General features: G+C 37.9%; 1 long non-coding RNA gene across 1 annotated transcript; it reads left to right on the top strand.

The window, feature by feature from the left end:
* The first annotated feature begins 284 nt into the window (after window positions 1-284).
* Window positions 285-13,448, top strand: LOC130848282 (uncharacterized). The gene is made up of 3 exons (XR_009052591.1): window positions 285-356; window positions 5,165-5,207; window positions 13,324-13,448. It is a non-coding gene; the product is annotated as an uncharacterized LOC130848282 (long non-coding RNA).
* The last annotated feature ends 3,587 nt before the right edge of the window (window positions 13,449-17,035 follow it).

The raw sequence follows: 17,035 nt of genomic DNA, 5'->3' as shown, positions 1-17,035 counted from the left end.
AACGCGCCCGCCGTCGCCTAGGCTTTCGCCCCAAATCTCGCGGAGCCCAGGCGGGACAGGTGTTTGTCTAGCGCGGCTCGCGGCGCTGTTCGTGCCGCGCGTGCCCGGGCGGCGGGCGGCTGGCGCGGGCGCGGGCGGGGTGGGGAGGGAGCGGCTTGCCGAGGAGGCGGGGCGGGGGGGGGGGGCGCGTGGCGGGGAGCGCGGGGCGGAGGGCGGCTGGGAGGGGCCCGATGTCTCGCACACACACGCCGCGTGACGCGCTGTGGAAGGAATATGGGGGTGGTGGCGGGGCGGCTTCTGAAAGAAGAAGGGGAAGCCGTGAGATGAGAAACGCCTCCCCGTGCGGATGGTGCGAGGTCAGACTCGGGGGCAGGAGGAGGCCCAGGCTGGTCCCCGGGGAGGTTTCCTGTCCCCTCCACGCGCCTGGTACTTTCCTGAAACGTATTTGACGCCGTTCCCCCTGCCTCCGGGAGCTGAGGGCCCCCGGGGTCGGCTTTGAGTCATGCTTCTGAGTCACCCCGTCTGGCCGCCACTTCACTTGCTTTAATACAAGTTTGGAGTCCTTTAGCCACTCTCTCTTAGCATTGGGTTTTCTTTCTGAGGTACCCGCTGGTCTGGCGAGTTGGGTAAGGAGAAAATGCTACACTGCGCGCTCCCGCGTTGTAGACGTGTAGGTTCCGCCTCCCGTTCAAGGACGCATTTTTTTTTTTTAAATTTCTTCCCCTTAATCTCTTTTTTCGTTTTTTAAAGTAATCCCTATATATGTTCCTGGGGTTTTTTTTTCCTTCACTAATCTGACTTAAAATATTGATTTTTGCTTTCCTTCACCTTTTTATGTGTGTTGAAATATTCATTTCAAATGTTAAGTATTGTTTCATCAGATGCATTAGTGACAACTTTTAAGTGCATTCCTTCTCTTTGGATTATTTATTTGTCCAGTGAATTCCTATTTACAGTCTTCAGTCAGACATTTCAGATTGCTTTGGTGTGGTGTCTGTACCAGCCTGGCCTGGCATGGTCTGGGAACTGGTGTCTTGATGACATCGTAGACCCACAAATGTAGAATTCAGTTTTTTATTTCGGGAGAGCATTGAGTCTTTTAATAGGGGTTCATGTTCTGCTAGTTACGTAGTGGAAAAGAAATCAAGTTGTTTTCGTTGTTTTCAAGGTTAGCTGTGCCTGCAGGTGCATTTGCCTATCCGTTTGGTTAAGTATTTCACAAAGAAAAAGAGAAGGTGTAAGAACATTTAACGCAGCATCACAGTGCAAGGCTGATTTGGAATAGGCTGGCTCCAGGAGGAGAACAATACCCATGGGGACACATTCCTTTGAGCCTTCATCCCAAGAAGGTATTTCAGTCATGGCCTAGTCTAGGCCATTAATCGGATCTGGAACCATGGCCATCTGAGAGCCCCAGCCACAGAAAGCCATGGTAACCACAAGTCCAATCACAGCTCACCTTCACCCTAATGCGTGATCTACCTGCATTCCTTCCCCACCCCAGTAAATAATTCCATCCTTGCACTTGTTTAAGCGGAGAACCCTGGAGTCATTCTCACCTCCTTTCCCTTTCACATCCGACATCCAATCTAACAAAATCTTGCTGGCTCCACCTTCAAAATAGACCCACAGTCCATACACACCCACGCCTCCATGGCAACCAGCCCAGTCTAGCCCATCTTACTTCTCACCTGGTTTCCAGAAGTCTCTGAACTGGTTCTCCTTTCATCCGTTCTTGCCTTCCCTCAGTCTGTTCTCAGTAGAGCCTTCAGAGTAACCCTCTAGAACTCTCCAGTGGTTTTCCTATCTTCCTATGAGGCCTGCCACCCAAACCCCCTGACTTCCTTGATCTCACCTCTTCTCCTTGCTCTCTGAGCCCTAACCACCAGCCTTCCTTACTGTTCCTAGGACATACCAGGCACATCCTCAGCTCCTACCTTTGCTCTTTCCGCCCGGATGCCTTATAGATCCTTCCTTCACTGCTTTCAGGTCTTTGCTTAAATGTTCCCTTCCCAGTGAGGCACTCGCTGACCACCCTTCACAAAAGTAACTCCTCCTACTCCCTGTTCCCTCCTTCTGTATTGTTCCCACAGCACTTATGGTAAACTAATATACCATATATCATATCTGTGTGTTATGTTTACTCTCTGCCTCCCCCCATTATAATGTGATCTTAGTGAGGGCAGGGACTTTTGTCTGTCTGATTCATTGTTCACGCCTCAGACTCAGACACCAGAACAATGCCTGATGCAGGATAGACACTCATTTGTAGTATTTGTAGAATGAATGGGATGTCTTCCACTTCTAGAACAGAGTAGACATGATTCTGAAGACTCACTAAGCCTTCTAGGGTTCAAAACAATATCGAGGTTAGACCAGTAATGAATACCCCAGTGCCAGCTTGCCTGGGGAGGAGAAATGAGCCTACGAAGCAAACACCTGTGTTGATTTTTTGCAAAAACAATTCTTACTCCTGGATTAGACGGGTAGGTGAGCCTACACTTGAAGGGTTTCCTTTATTCTTCCTCATAGAACCTCAGGAAAGAAAACACTATTGGCAGGTTATAAAGAAACGGGTATTTTCATGTGTTGCTAGTGAAGTGAAAATGTGTGTAATCTTTATGAAAATGATTTTGGTAAAACTTATATCACTACCTGATAATCCTACAATTTTGTTTCTGGAAATCTATCCTACAAATATATTCACGTGTGTGAAATTACCTGTACGTATATTTAGCACTATTGATTTTAGAGAGTACTGGTAACAACCTAAATGTTGACTAAGAGATGTCTTATTAGAAGAAAACCACCCTGATATATTCATAGAATCGAATAGTATGCATCTGTTCACATGCAGAGGCTGCATTTTTAGGTACTTAGGTGGAAGGATCACAAAGTTTAAAAAAACAAGATGCAAAATAGTGATAGGTAAATGTATACTTATTTGCCTAAATGTATCCAAAAGGGTTCTGGAAGGACACACGAAAAACTAACAGGGACTGGTTCACTGTAAGGGATTCAGCTGTTGGAGGATGTAGGTGAAGAGGTGGCTTATCTTGGATCCTTTGAAAGCACATGTATTGCCTGTTCAAAATATAAAACATTTTAAAAGGGGGAAAAGAAAGAAAAGGAATAAATGTCCAAGAAGAAAAAAATGACTAAAGTGTTTCCTTTTTCCCACCTGCTAGAAAATTATTTTCTAATAGAAGTCATGTACATGATGTACCATCTCAGTAGAATTAAGGACTGCAGAACTGTCAGGGCTTCACCCCAATCATTTGGTGACACTGAACTCACAGTCCATTCAAACAGCAAGTTCAGTGTCCCTACCCCTCTGTGTCAGGCATGATCTTTGGTAGTTTACGAAGATGGTTGGTGCAGAGACCTCAGGGGACCCTTCCAGCTAACAGAGTGCATAGACCAGTTACAGGGTAATTCTAGGGTAGAGGCATGAGTTTAATGGCATTGGGGTACAGTGGAAGAAGCACCTAACTCTTGCCTGATGGGCCCAGGGAAACCTTGCAGAGATGACTTTAGAACTAAATCTTAATGGAGTGGGAGTTCAGAAGGCAATAAGAGGAGGAAGCATAAGAAGCACAGGAAACGGCATGTTCAGGCTCTGAGGTGTGAAAGAGCATCTTGTACTCAGGGGAACTCCAGGTGGTGCATGTAGAAGCAGGGGCAGGAAGCCTAGGCAGGGTCACAAGAAGGATCTGGTAGAAAGGTGGTCCTCAACAGCTGGTGGGTCCACTCCCTGAGACACTGAGTGAGTAAATCTGGGCTGAAGCCCAGGAATAGGCTTTTCTAGCAGGTTGGTCAGAGATTCTGACGCAACTTGTCTGCGAACCAAGCTTCGAGAATCTGTGTTGTAGGAGTTAGGTGTAATCTTTCCTTGGGAGTTTCTCATTAAAGGGAGCAATGGCATATAACTTCTTTGTTAAAAACAATAAATGAGATATTTAAATATTAGGAGGAATGAGTTTGGGGGCCCCTAAGTGTACATCCAGTAGACATGTGGAGCAGATAGTGGCAGTGAGATGGCACATATGTGAAAGGATCACGTTTTGCTATGGTGGTTTAAACACAGTGGCGTGTTTCAACATTGCTTTCATTCTAAGGTTAAATTACACCAACTCATATTGAGACACACTAAAACATCGAAAATTTTATTGAATAACAGGCAGCCCCATGATGGAGAACACGGGTTCTAGCACCACATTGCAGGGTTCCAGCTGTAAGACCTTAGTCAAGTTATTTAACCTGTCAGTGCCTGTTTCCTCACCTATAAAATGGAGAAAATAGCAGCTAATTCATAGGGTTGTCATGAGGATTCAAAGTGTTTATTCTGTCTAAAGCACATAGAATGATACCTATAACATAATTGCTATAGTAGTGTTCATTTTAATCATTGTAGTGTTCATTTTAATCATTATTCTTTATATTTAATAAATCCATGTTGCCTTCATCTCATGAAAATTCTTTTTTTTTAATGAAAATTCTTGCAAAGCATGTCACAATGTCTTTAATGCTTCAGCAATCAATGTTAGAACAGCCAAACATAGTGATGGATTTATCCAGACTGATGTTAGTTCATTTCTTTATCATTCCCATTCAGAAATGGCAATATCATTATTATTATTTAATTTCTAGGAGGTTCACATGTCCAAAAAAGTTAGGAAACCTGATGCAGATGGCCAGCAAGAGCAGGGCTTGATGTGATCGGATTGTGAAGTAGCTGTGTCCCTAAGAAAACCTTGCTAGTAACTCACATTAGAAATTAGGAGCCTTTTACTCCACAGAAGCCTCTTAACTCATGGTTTTTATTCATCCTAATGCCTCCCTTTTTAAATAAAAGTATCCCTGTCATTTTCTACTGTGTGTTGATTAAGGTTAATAAAATGTATAGGAGATTGAAAAAGTGTCAAGACGGATTCTGTAAGGACTATGTGATTCTGTAAGAAAAATAAGCTCTAATTCTAGGATTAAAAGAAATAAACAGAACATTGAAAGTAAGTCACAGAGTGGGCTTCAGGAGAACTTGAGAAACAAAAATAAATATTCACCCTTTGCTTTCCAATTGCATCTGATTTTATTTAAACAGGATTCTTTGGCCCTGGGAATTTGATTTCTTTTCTTTCTTTTTTTTTCTTCTTCTATTTTTTAGATCCAAGTAAAGCAAAGCTTAACATGTACAGCAGTTCAAAAAGGTAAAAGAAGAAAAAGAACAAGTCATTTACTCTAATGGTGTGGAATGCAAGTAGAATCAAATGTACCTTTGGTGAGAATGTGTACAAGTCAAATAACTTGTCAAAAGTTTTTGTTGCTAATGTAGTTGAAAGAAAATGTTTCCGTGGGTGATTGATGAATCTTGTTCTTTCTATGACATAAACAAGATAAAGCCAGTTAGCACTATCTATACAGTAAGTGACAACACCATATGAATTGTAAAATTCTAGTTATCTGTTTATAAAAGGATATATTTGAGTTTTGATTTTCTAAATATTTCTCTTTGTCATGTATCATATATTGGTGGTTTTGGTTCTGTGTTGAGTCAAAGTTGAATACTCATAATTAACAGAACAGCTGGGGTATAAGGGAAAAAGCATTTGACTAACTCTACCTTTGAGTCCTGCCTCCACCACTAGCCAGCTGGCTAACTTTGGGCAAGCTAATCTTTCCTCGTCTGCAAATGGGGAATGTAAAACCTATGATATACAGTCATTTTGAAAATTATTTGAGATATTACATGAAATAACTAGGTACATAGTAAGTACTCAGTAAATGCTGCTTTTTTAGGATATTCTACCACCCATGCCAATGCTCAGTTTTCTATTAGATGGACTAAGACTCCTTGCCTTAAAGATTTGTTGCACAGATCAAATCAGATAATTATGTAAATAATTAAATGGCAAGAATTATCTTTAAATAACTTTATTGTATTTATTTTTGCTTGGCACATTTATTTGTAAAAATTTGAGTATGGTTTTATAGCAAATCAATAGAACAAAAATATCCCTACATTTTCTCCTCTAGCCCATGTTACTTTTAACCTGGGGCACAAATGACCTTTATCAGTTTTTCAAAGAAAGCCTACCAGAAAGGTTTTACTCTTTGCATCTGCGTTGTTTCTTGTATGTCAGAGATAGTGTAATGATAAGCATCAACTTGCAGACATGACCTTTGTGGCTAGCACCCTTGTCCAAAATAGACTAAGGACTAGGAAGATCAACTTTGGAGCCAGTCTATTCAACCACTGACAAATTGTGAAAGATATCAAACAATTCCCATCTTGTGAAATACCAAACTCTGTCAAGCACAGCTGTCAAAGACAATGGAGAATCCCTTGAACATCATAAACAAAGTTGTACTTTGTCGTCACTTTTAAAAGTGCCATGATGTCAGTATGTCAATATTTTTTATTTTAATTAATTTTTAAATTTTAAATTGTTACTGTGTCAATAAGTGGGAATTTAAAAATGAAATCTTGTGAAATTACTGCAGGAAAAAAATATATAAGATAATTCCTAAGTAAGCTATCAATAAATATTGAGTGCAGATTTAGTTTAATGCAATAGGAAAAATAGAAAAGTTTCATCTCAGTCTCATAATGATGTATTTAATTTGTAAAATGCATTAGAGAAACTCTCTAAAGGAATCTTTAAAGACTCCATGTTACATATTATAACTGGTATTGTTCTACATATACTTTTTTTCTCTTAAATGGTTATTTAACAAAATTCTATCATGATTAGCATTCTGTGGAAAGTAAAATAAATTGTATTAAGGTGTTACTAATACCCCACTAGTGGAAAAAACATTTCTCAAGATCTTAACTGCAGATCACCTCCCATCTAAGTACTTTCGGAAGATTTGGAAATTTATGCATGCTTTTTTTTTTTCTTCTTCTTTCTCCCAGTTTTCAAAGCACTTGGCTTAAATTGTACCCTCAGAATTACTGCTGACTTCAGTGAGACTTATAAACTATCATCTGGGAGAAACATTTGGCTCCAACTTTTTTCAACTCTGAAGTTCTCCAGAAATGTTCTTATGAAATGTGAATCTGATTTTCATCACGCAGTTTTACCTACATAGCATCATATTTTCCTTCACCAGCAAACACTAAGTATTTTATTTTTAACTAGCAAAGCTATATCTGTATTTGCATGGTACTTTCCAGGTTTCCAAAATAGGCAACAAATCACAGAATCTAGGCCAAAGAAAAGGACTTAACTGAAAGATAACTTCAGAAAAACAGATTACATACAGAAATATTCAGTTTTATGAAACAGAGGGTTTTTTAAAAGTTGTACTCCAGTCTAACATGCAGCAGATCTCCTTTCTGTTTAAAGGGTTACTTCGATATGCAACTTGTGAAATAATAAACATGACCGTCTACACCATCCCAAGCCTTCTCACAAACCCTGTCTCAGTCAGTCCTCAGCACAAAGCTGCAGGCAGGTAATTTTATTCCTGTTGTAGCTGAGGCCCAGAGAGCATGACTTGCACAAGTTATACTTCTAGAAGTGGAATTTATGCTTGTGAGGTTTGTTTGGACTTTTTTGCTATAGAAATTTAAATTATTTTATTATTACAACCCGATAGAGAATAATCTTGTGTTATATATGCAGAGTATCAGATTATAATTTTTTAAATTATTCATAAAAATATAAATGCTAAAGAATGAAAAAAAACTTAGTTTTAAATAGCAGGTAATATTTTATATATATAAATCAACCATATGAAGTAATAATGGTGAGTGGCTAAGGATGGGTAGCTAGGGCAGGGAGAAGACCTAATATGCTTGTGGATTTTTTGCCATGTTTATTATTTTAAAAAATAATTCACTAAAGACATTACAAGAAAAGAAACCTTCAGACAAAAATTCTCAACAAAATTCCAGCAAACACTGAACAAACTAGGAATAGAAGGGAACTTCCTCAACCTGATACAGGTATCTATGAAAAATCCAGAATCAATGTCATTTTTAAATATAAAGGACTGATGCCTCCCCACTAACATCAGGAAGAAGACAGATTTCCATTCGGACCACATCTATTCAACATTGTACTGGAGGTGCTACCCAAACAATTTGGCAAGAAAATTAAATAAAAGGCATCCAGATTGGAAAAGAAGAACAAAGAGTGTCTCTGTTTGCAGATGATAGGACTTTTATATATACAAAATTCTAAGGACTCCACTAAAAATGTATTAGAACTAATGCACAAATTCAGCAAGTTTGCAGGATACAAGGTCCGTATTAAAAAATCAATTGCATTTCTATATATTTGCAATGGACAATCCAAAAATAAAGTTAAGACAATTCCATTAGCATCAAAAAAAAAAAAAAATAAAACACTTAGGAATAAATTGAACAAAAGGAATGCTGTTCTCATACTCTGAAAACTACAAAACATTGTTAAAAGAAATTTTTAAAGATCTAAATAAATAAATGGAAAGACAGTTATGTTCATGGATTGAAAAACACTAATAAGGTGGCAACACTCCTCAAATTGATCTACAGAATCAACACAGCACTATCAAAATTTCAACTGTACACTTGACAGAAATGGACAAGTTGTTCCTAAAATTCATATGAAGATTTAAGGAACCCAGAACAGCCAGAACAATCTTGAAAAAGAAAAACAAAGCTGGAACAGTTACACTTCCCCTTTTCAAAACTCACTACAAGGCTGCAGTAACCAAGACTGTGTGATGCATGCTTAAGGTAGACATACAGTTCAGTGGAGTAGAATTGAGAGTCCAGACATAAACCCTCACATTTATGGTCAATTGATTTTCATCAAGAGTGAAAAAAAATTCAATGGGGGAAAAATGGTCTACAAGATATGATGCTGGTGCAGCATAGAACAGGGAGATCAACTTGATGATGGGTGATGACTTAGACGGGTGGGATAGGGAGGGTGGGAGGGAGGCTCAAGAGGGAGGGTATATGGGGATATATGTATAAATATAGCTGGTTCACTTTGTTGTACAGCAGAAACTGGCATAACAGTGTAAAGCAATTATATTCCAATAAAGAGCTTAAAAAAAAATATGATGCTGGCACAACTGGATATCCACATGCAAAATAATGAAATTGGGCCCTAGACTTCACAACATACATTAAAATTACCTTAAAATGGATCATAGACCTAAATGTGAAAACTAAAACCATAAAACTCTTAGAGGAAAACATAGATCTTCATGAACTTGGATTAGCAGTGGTTTCTTAGATATAACACCAAAAGCACAAGCAACAAAAGAAAAAAAAAAAAGATAAACTGTACTTCATTGAAATTAAACTTTTGTGCTCCAAAACACACTCTCAAGAAAGTGAAAAAGACACCCCACAGAATGGGAGAAAATATTTGCAAATCATATATCTGATAAGATCTAATATCTAGAATATATAAAGAATTCTTAAAACTAAATAATAGGATAAACCATAATGGAAAAGAATATTTAAAAAAAGAATGTACATATGTATAAAACTGAATCACTTTGCTATACAGCAGAGATTGTACAGCATTGTAAATCAACTGTACTTCAATTAAAAAGAAACTGAATAATAAAAAGGGAAATAACCCAATTTAAAAATGGTTAAAGGAGCTAAATAAACATTTCTCCAAAGAAGACATGCAAATGGCCAATAAACACATGGAAAAATATTCAACATCATTAAGCATCAGGAAAATGCAAATGAAAACCACAATGAGATACCATTTCATACCCACTATGATGGCAACAATCAAGAAGACAGGTAACAATGCATTGTAGAAAAATTGAAACCCTTGTATATTGTTTGTGGGAATGAAAAATGATGAAGCCATTTTGAAAAACAGTCTGACAGTTCCTCAAAAAGTTAGAGTTACAATATGACCGGCAATTCTCCTAGGTATATACCAAAGAGAACTGAAAACATATGTCCAAACAAAAACTTGTACATGAATAGTCATAGCAGCATTATTTATGACAGCTAAAAAGTAGAAACAAACCAAATGTCCATTAACTGATGAATGGGTAAATAAAATGTGTAAATGGAATATTAAATAGGCCATAAAAACAAATGAAGTACTGATATATGCTATAACATGAATAAACGTTGAAAACATGCTATATGAAAGAAGTCACAAAAGGCCCCATATCCTATGATTCTGTGTCTATGAAATATCTAGAATAGACAAAACTATAAAGATAGAAAGTAAATTAATAGTTGCCTAGGGCTAGGGAGTATTGGGAGGGGTGTGTTGTGAGTAAGTAACTGCTAGAGGGTATAGGACTTCTTTTGGAATGGTGAAAATGTTCTAACCTTGATTTTGGTGATTGTAGCACAACTCCATGAATATACTAAGAACCATTGAATACACTTTAAAGGATAGATTATGTGGTATGTGAAGTATATCCCAATAAAGCTGTTAACAAAAAAAAGCAGAGAAAAATTAAAATTTAACTTTATTCAATTAGATGCTTTAAAAGTCAATTTGATCATGACTTTTACCTTAGTCATATGCTGATATAAATATTCACATATGCACATATAAATAATAAGCTCCATAGAAAATTAGAGAATATAGTCATTACTATGTCAGTTGATTTACTCTCTAGCTTTATAGTAAGTTTGAGATTATATTTCTGACAAAGGTGAGATTCCTTAACATTTCGTAAGTGAACTGACCTTGATTTAAGATGAAATTAATAGAGACTTCCTTGGTGGTGCAGTGGTTAAGAATCCGCCTGCCAATGCAGGGGACATGGGTTCAATCCCTGGTCCAGGAAGATCCCACAGGCCCCAGAGCAACTAAGCCCACATGCCACAACTACTGAAGCCTGTGTGCCTAGAGCCCATGCTCCACAACAAGAGAAGCCACCGCACTGAGAAGCCCACGCACCACAACAAAGAGTAGTTCGCCGCAACTAGAGAAAGCCCACGCGCAGCAACAAAGACCCAACACAGCCAATAAATAAATAAATAAATAAATAAATAAAATTAATAGCTGTAATTATTGAGTACCAATTTAATCCAAGGGACTTCATGTCCAGGATTTCATTTGATCCTCCTACACCCCTGAATAGGACTCCTCCCCCTTTTAATAGCTAAGGAAGCCATGGCCCAGAGAAATTAACTCCTTAGGTCACAGTCACAGATATAGCTAGAATATGAACACTGTGGGCTTTTCTGACCTTTCCTGTCTTTTGCCCTATACTGGACCTACTGGATCACTTTATCCCTCCTTACCTTTGATGAATTAAGAACCCAAAGTCCTGGGACTTGTAGGGTAATTACATAATAGGTATGCTAATGTTACCTTGAAGACCTAAGAATTGGGACACTACCTCTAGGCTACTCCTGAGAGCTGGTGATGGGGAGTTGGAGGGTGGGGGGTGGTGTGGAGGGGAGAAGTAGAGTTAGAAATGGAACTTCCTTATTTTCAAATGTGGAGGAAGTGATGAAGAAATTGAAAAGAAAACCCCAAAAGTTCCTTCCAGCTCTAAAGCTCAATCAATTTAAGTTTCCACCTTTGTGGAGCTGAAGGTAACTGGAATTCAGTTAACTATTTCTTGCTCTCCTGGCTTAGTCTTATCCCAGGACCCATGACTGAGAAGGTGTTTCCTTTACAGCTCCAATGTCTACAATTTCATCAGGAAGTGTGTTTTCAGAGTTTTTTCCCCCTTAGCTGTCATCTTCTGGCAAAATGCATGTCATCAAAATCATCTTTGCAAATTTAGTAACATTGACGTATATACACTACCAAATGTAAAATAGATAGCTAGCAGGAAGCTGCTGCATAACACAGGGAGATCAACTCGATGATTGGTGAAGACTTGGGGGGGGGGATAGGGAGGGTGGGCAGGAGTTGGGGGGGAGGGGATATGGGAATATATGTATAAATACAGCGGATGCACTTTGTTGTACAGCAGAAACTGGCACAACAGTGTAAAGCAATTATACTCCAATAAAGAGCTTAAAAAAAATTTAAGTGGGTTTCCTGTATTTTAGCTGGCAACACTAAATTTAGAGAAATGTAAGACTCCCTCTGGCTGTGGTCTCCCAGGGACCTAGTTGCCCTTTCCAAAGAAAATCTGATCACCAGTATCTTGAGTATCTTTCCAGGGATTTTCCATAATCAACTTTCTTTTACAGCAGTCAAATTTATCAAGCCTCAGCACAAAATAGAATCTGAAAAAAAGGATCTAAACAATATAATGATGTCTGTATTTTTAATTTGGACTCATAACAGTTACTAAAGGGATTTAGTGGAGGCCATGCAATGCGCAGAGGAGGAATTTTTGTTCATACCCACTGGGTAACCTTGGGTATGTTCCTTAACTTCTGGGATCCTTTACAAAAGGAGGTAAATATTAATACTCACCTCAAATGTTTGTAGTGAATAATATACATACAATATACATGCAAAATGCCTGTCATAACAAGGTAGGCATTAGATCAGCAGAGTCCCCTCCCTGTTTGGATGTTTTAGGATACTCATCTGTAACTTTCTTAAGATGTTCAACTTGAAGACCCTATATGGAAGTACAGGCCAGATAAACTGAGTCAGTCTCAGTATAACCTTCTAAGTTTGCAGTCAGGTAAGTAACTCGGTTGCCTCCTTATAGCCTCTACTCCACCAAATACCATTCAGGGCCCTGATGGCTCAATTTATCCTATCCTATTTTCATCTTATTGAATCTTATCCCTCTATCATCCATTGATTCAAAAAAAAAAATTTACTGAACACCTGCTATGAGCTGGGCACGCTTATAAGTGCAGGAGGGACAGGTTTGAGCAAGTAAGACAAGATCACTGCCCTCAGGGGACTTGTGTTCAAAGACAGAGACATAGTAATAAAAGGGTAAACAAATAAAACCGTTTTAAATAATTGTGAAAGCTAGGCAAAAAATTAAACAGGAATGAAAAATGCTAAGATTAGAGGGAAGCTGACTTTATTTAGATCAACTGGCCTCTTAATGGTAAATTCCTTTCATTGTATTTAAACTGCTCAGAAATGCTTTAATTGTGTAATTCTTTTAAAAAGGTTTTCAAACAATACAAGTGGAGAGCAAAGACCTTTACAGGTTTAAGTTCACTCTTCAGACGCTAGCAGGATGTAGATACCGGGGCCTTTCAAAAGTATAGACTTGGATATTTCTACCTTTCTTTGGTAAAGTTTACATAGGAAAAGGAAAGTGTGATGAGCATTCAGATTCTGAGTGACAGTTATAAATGGACAAAGCCTCTTAGCAGCTATTCACGTTTATAAACCACCTTCCCATACCCCCCCGCCCCAGTACTGGGACTTAGATGTTTTTCTCTCTATTTTATAGGTGAAGGAAGTGAGGCTCCCAAAGTTGAAGTGATTTGACCAAGGACACCCAGGTCAGAAGTGAACAAACCAGATTTGATGCTGTCTTTCTGCCTCCAAGTCAAGAACTCTTTTACTTATACCAGGTAACCTATAATTTCATGCCATTCCTACTCCTCCAAAAACCTTGCTTCTTCGTTAAGAGGTTTTAAAAAAAAAAAATTACTGTGAAGGGATGGGCTATGTTGAGGTTTGGCGTAAGTGTTTCAGCATTGTTACAAAAGAAGAATCACAATATGTAACTGCCTATTTCATTTTGCCTGCTAGATCACATATTATCAGAGCTAATATTCAGAAGTAATTATCTATTTGTAAGGGGAGTGATTACTACACAATTTTAAAAGCAGTCTTAACTATCTTTTCTGAGAAGCGGCATGTTGTTTGCCAGGATAATGCAATTCCTTTTGTGTATTATCAAATTAGTATGGTTTATATGGAGAAAATCTTTTTCCTTTGTTCTGCCTGGTGAAATGATGCCTTTTCATTGTGATTAAAAGCAAAACAACCTAAAATGTTATATTAGTTCACCAGAATTTCTCAGAATGGTGTATTAAAACTGAAACTGAAACATTATAATGGAGATGGTAAAATCTACTCACATTCAATTATCTATGGGCAAAAAAAAATTAGATACCATCAGTATCTGCAGATCTACACTGTGTTAATAGCAATGTTGAAAAATAGCATGAAATTTAGGTTGAATCCTCTAGATAAGGATGTTCTTCTAAACAGGTTTAGAGGAGTTGATAAGTTAGTAGACCCTTACAATTAACTGAGGTGTAAAATGAGACACTTAAGATGTTATATTAAACTTTGCTGAGAAGATAAGAATCATTTTGAAATGTGACTGGTTTCCAGCTTCTTAGTTGACTCTCCCTCCCCTCCTGCCCTGTCCCTAAATAGTTTCTCTTTTGAGGTATAAAGTATTTATTCCATAGCCTCATTCTTATATTGGAGTTTTCTTCCTTCCTTTCTTCCTTTCTTCCTTCCTTCCTTCCTTCCTTCCTTCCTTCCTTCCTTCCTTCCTTCCTTCCTTCTTCCTTTCTTCCTTTCTTTCTTTCATTCTTTCTTTCTTTCTTTCTCTTTCTTTCTTTCTTCCTTAGCTGGAAGGAAATGTGATGTTTCTACAGAACAGATTGCATATTTTGAGATAATAATACAGCTTTCTCTGTCTTACCTTTTCCCTTGGAAGTCTAGATTTTAAATGCCTCTAAAATGGTTAGTCTTAATTCTACTTCAATACGTTTGACAGATTTACTTCTTCTTAAAAGTGCTTTATGTTTTCCCTTTGTATTTCAATAACTCCACTGACCTTCCTGCCTCTGAAATGTGGATTTTCCTGATTTGGTGACATCATTTTTGGTGTTGTCCATTGTTCTCCCCACAACACCCTCCCACCCTGAATCCGTCTCCGTTATTAACATCATCACCTAACTAATGTGTGAAAGAACAGGCTTGTCAAGCATACTGCTTTGAACTTGAGTTTCATAGGAATTTATAAGCCAGAATGTTTCCTCAAATTATGGTTATATTGAACAAATATTAGTTATTAAGAAGATCCTTTTAATACCTCTTCTTCCTCTTCATTCCCTGTAAAGGGATTGCTTTCTTTTGGAGGCACACAACTAGTCTGGAATTTAGCTTTGTCCATCTCATGTAATGCCCTGTAGGGTTTGTAAAACTGCAACCCATAAGGCCCTCTTGAAAAAATACAGTGATTATTTGTGCTTACCCTAGTTCCAAATATTACAATAGTTTCTGGATTTTCGCCACATTCCTCTCTAGATCGTCATTTGGAAGACTCTGTTTATAATATGTGTTTTGAATGAAATTTAAAAACTCAAGACCACACGGTGTAAGACCCAATTGTAGGTTAAACTTAATTTTTGCGTTTTTTCAAATAGGCCCTACTTAGATTACAACAATAGCAAACATTGAATAGAAAATGAGAGAAGGTATGTTTTTTTCCAATGTTTAGTTTTTGAAAGAATGTAAGAGAAACCGTGGTAATTCCAAGGATTAGGTAATGTTTTCAAAGTGGCCTGTACCATTCAGTTGGTGGTTTAGGTAAATTAAAACATTAAGCAGTTTTATGGCTATCAGGAGAAACAGTTTTTTAGTGATTGTGCTAATTGTGATTTTAAAATCAGAAACAAAGCCTTGAATTTAAAATAGCACCCCCTCCCCAAAATAGTAGTTAAATTCATCAGGATAAACAGCATAATAGCATTTTTCTTTTTTTTTTCAATTTAAGGCTATGTTAAAAATGTAAAAGCTCCTCTGGGACTTTTTCCTTCTATTAAATTCTATTTTTTCCCCTCATACTTTGTTTATTTTAGAAGCTGTTGCTCATTAAAGAACCTCATAGATTTTTTGACAAAATGAATTGTTTTTTTAAATGTAAATTAAGGTTTTTTGCATCTGATTACAACTTCAGGAAGTTTTTTAACTTTACAAATAGTAGACTTAAATAAATCAGTATGTCTGACTTTAGTTGTTTTGTGCTCTGGTTCTTTTGCCTATTGCCTCTTAGATACATCCTTTTACTCTCCTCTGCTTAGAAAAGAGAAAACAGTGCCCACAATAGGCAACATTTGTAAGTTAAGGTCAGCATCCTCTTTCAACATTCTCAGTCACTATACACTGATGGATTTCTCCTCAAGATGTTTCAGTTTACATTCTCTCTATAAATCAGTCTCTGTCTTTTTGTCTCTTTGTCTCTGTCTCTCTGTCTCTCTGTCTCTCTCTCTCTCTCTCACACACACACACACACACACACACACACACACACACACACGCCAGTGACTTCTATGACATAACCTTTCTGGAATTCTATAAACACAGGATATGCAACATGGGTTAACCACTTGTCTAGGAAAGAAAATAAGCAGACAGTTGCCCACAGAACAACACATCTTACATTTGGGCTTCGATGTATGCCAAGAAAGTGATCCAATCAAGTGATCACTTTGAGTCCCTGACTTGAAAGCTCTATTGCTATTTTAAATGGATGTTGCAGAATGAATTATGGCCTCTATATTAAGCTCTTTCTTTCACTGTTGACCTTGATCTTCAGAGAGGGTGTGGTAGGTAGCCAACTGCAAGTATAAAGGTACAAAGGAAAATATTCTACTTAAGAGAAAATAGGATATAAACATTAATGTCACTGGCTCAAGTAAAATCTTTCCTCGTTTATCAAGCTAAAGAATAAGATATTAACAGTTCATGTTTGGAAGCTTCCTTAGAACATCTATGAAACAGAGTGAAGAACAAATGAGTAAATAAATGCCCTAAGTATCGCCTTCTTCTCTAAGCTGATAGACTGATATTGAGCCTGATGAATATTGCCCTAACACAGGGACACCATCCACAACTTTACACTTAGCAGCTACATTCAACAACAGAGTTTTAGGCCAGTTCTACTCCCAGCTACCCAGTGCTTAAAAAAAAAAGAGCATTGTTAGAAGTGGGGTAAGTAGGGATGTGACTAATAGTCTCGTGTCCCTGTAATTATAGTGGGAGATTGCTGTGCTAAATACTGGCAACTTTTGGTATTCTGCAGAAGCAATGACATCAGGAAGTGATGCTAGATGACAGAAACTGCCATTTCAGGGAGTCAAATTAGTTCCTCTAAACTCCATTTAAGACAGATTCAAAGGAAGGCTCTTCAGTGG

This window comes from Hippopotamus amphibius, chromosome 3, assembly GCF_030028045.1.
Source record: "Hippopotamus amphibius kiboko isolate mHipAmp2 chromosome 3, mHipAmp2.hap2, whole genome shotgun sequence".
In the NCBI taxonomy this organism is placed as follows: Eukaryota; Metazoa; Chordata; class Mammalia; order Artiodactyla; family Hippopotamidae; genus Hippopotamus; species Hippopotamus amphibius.
The sequence above is the reverse complement of the archived record's forward strand: the minus strand, read 5'-3'. Positions and strand labels throughout refer to the sequence as shown.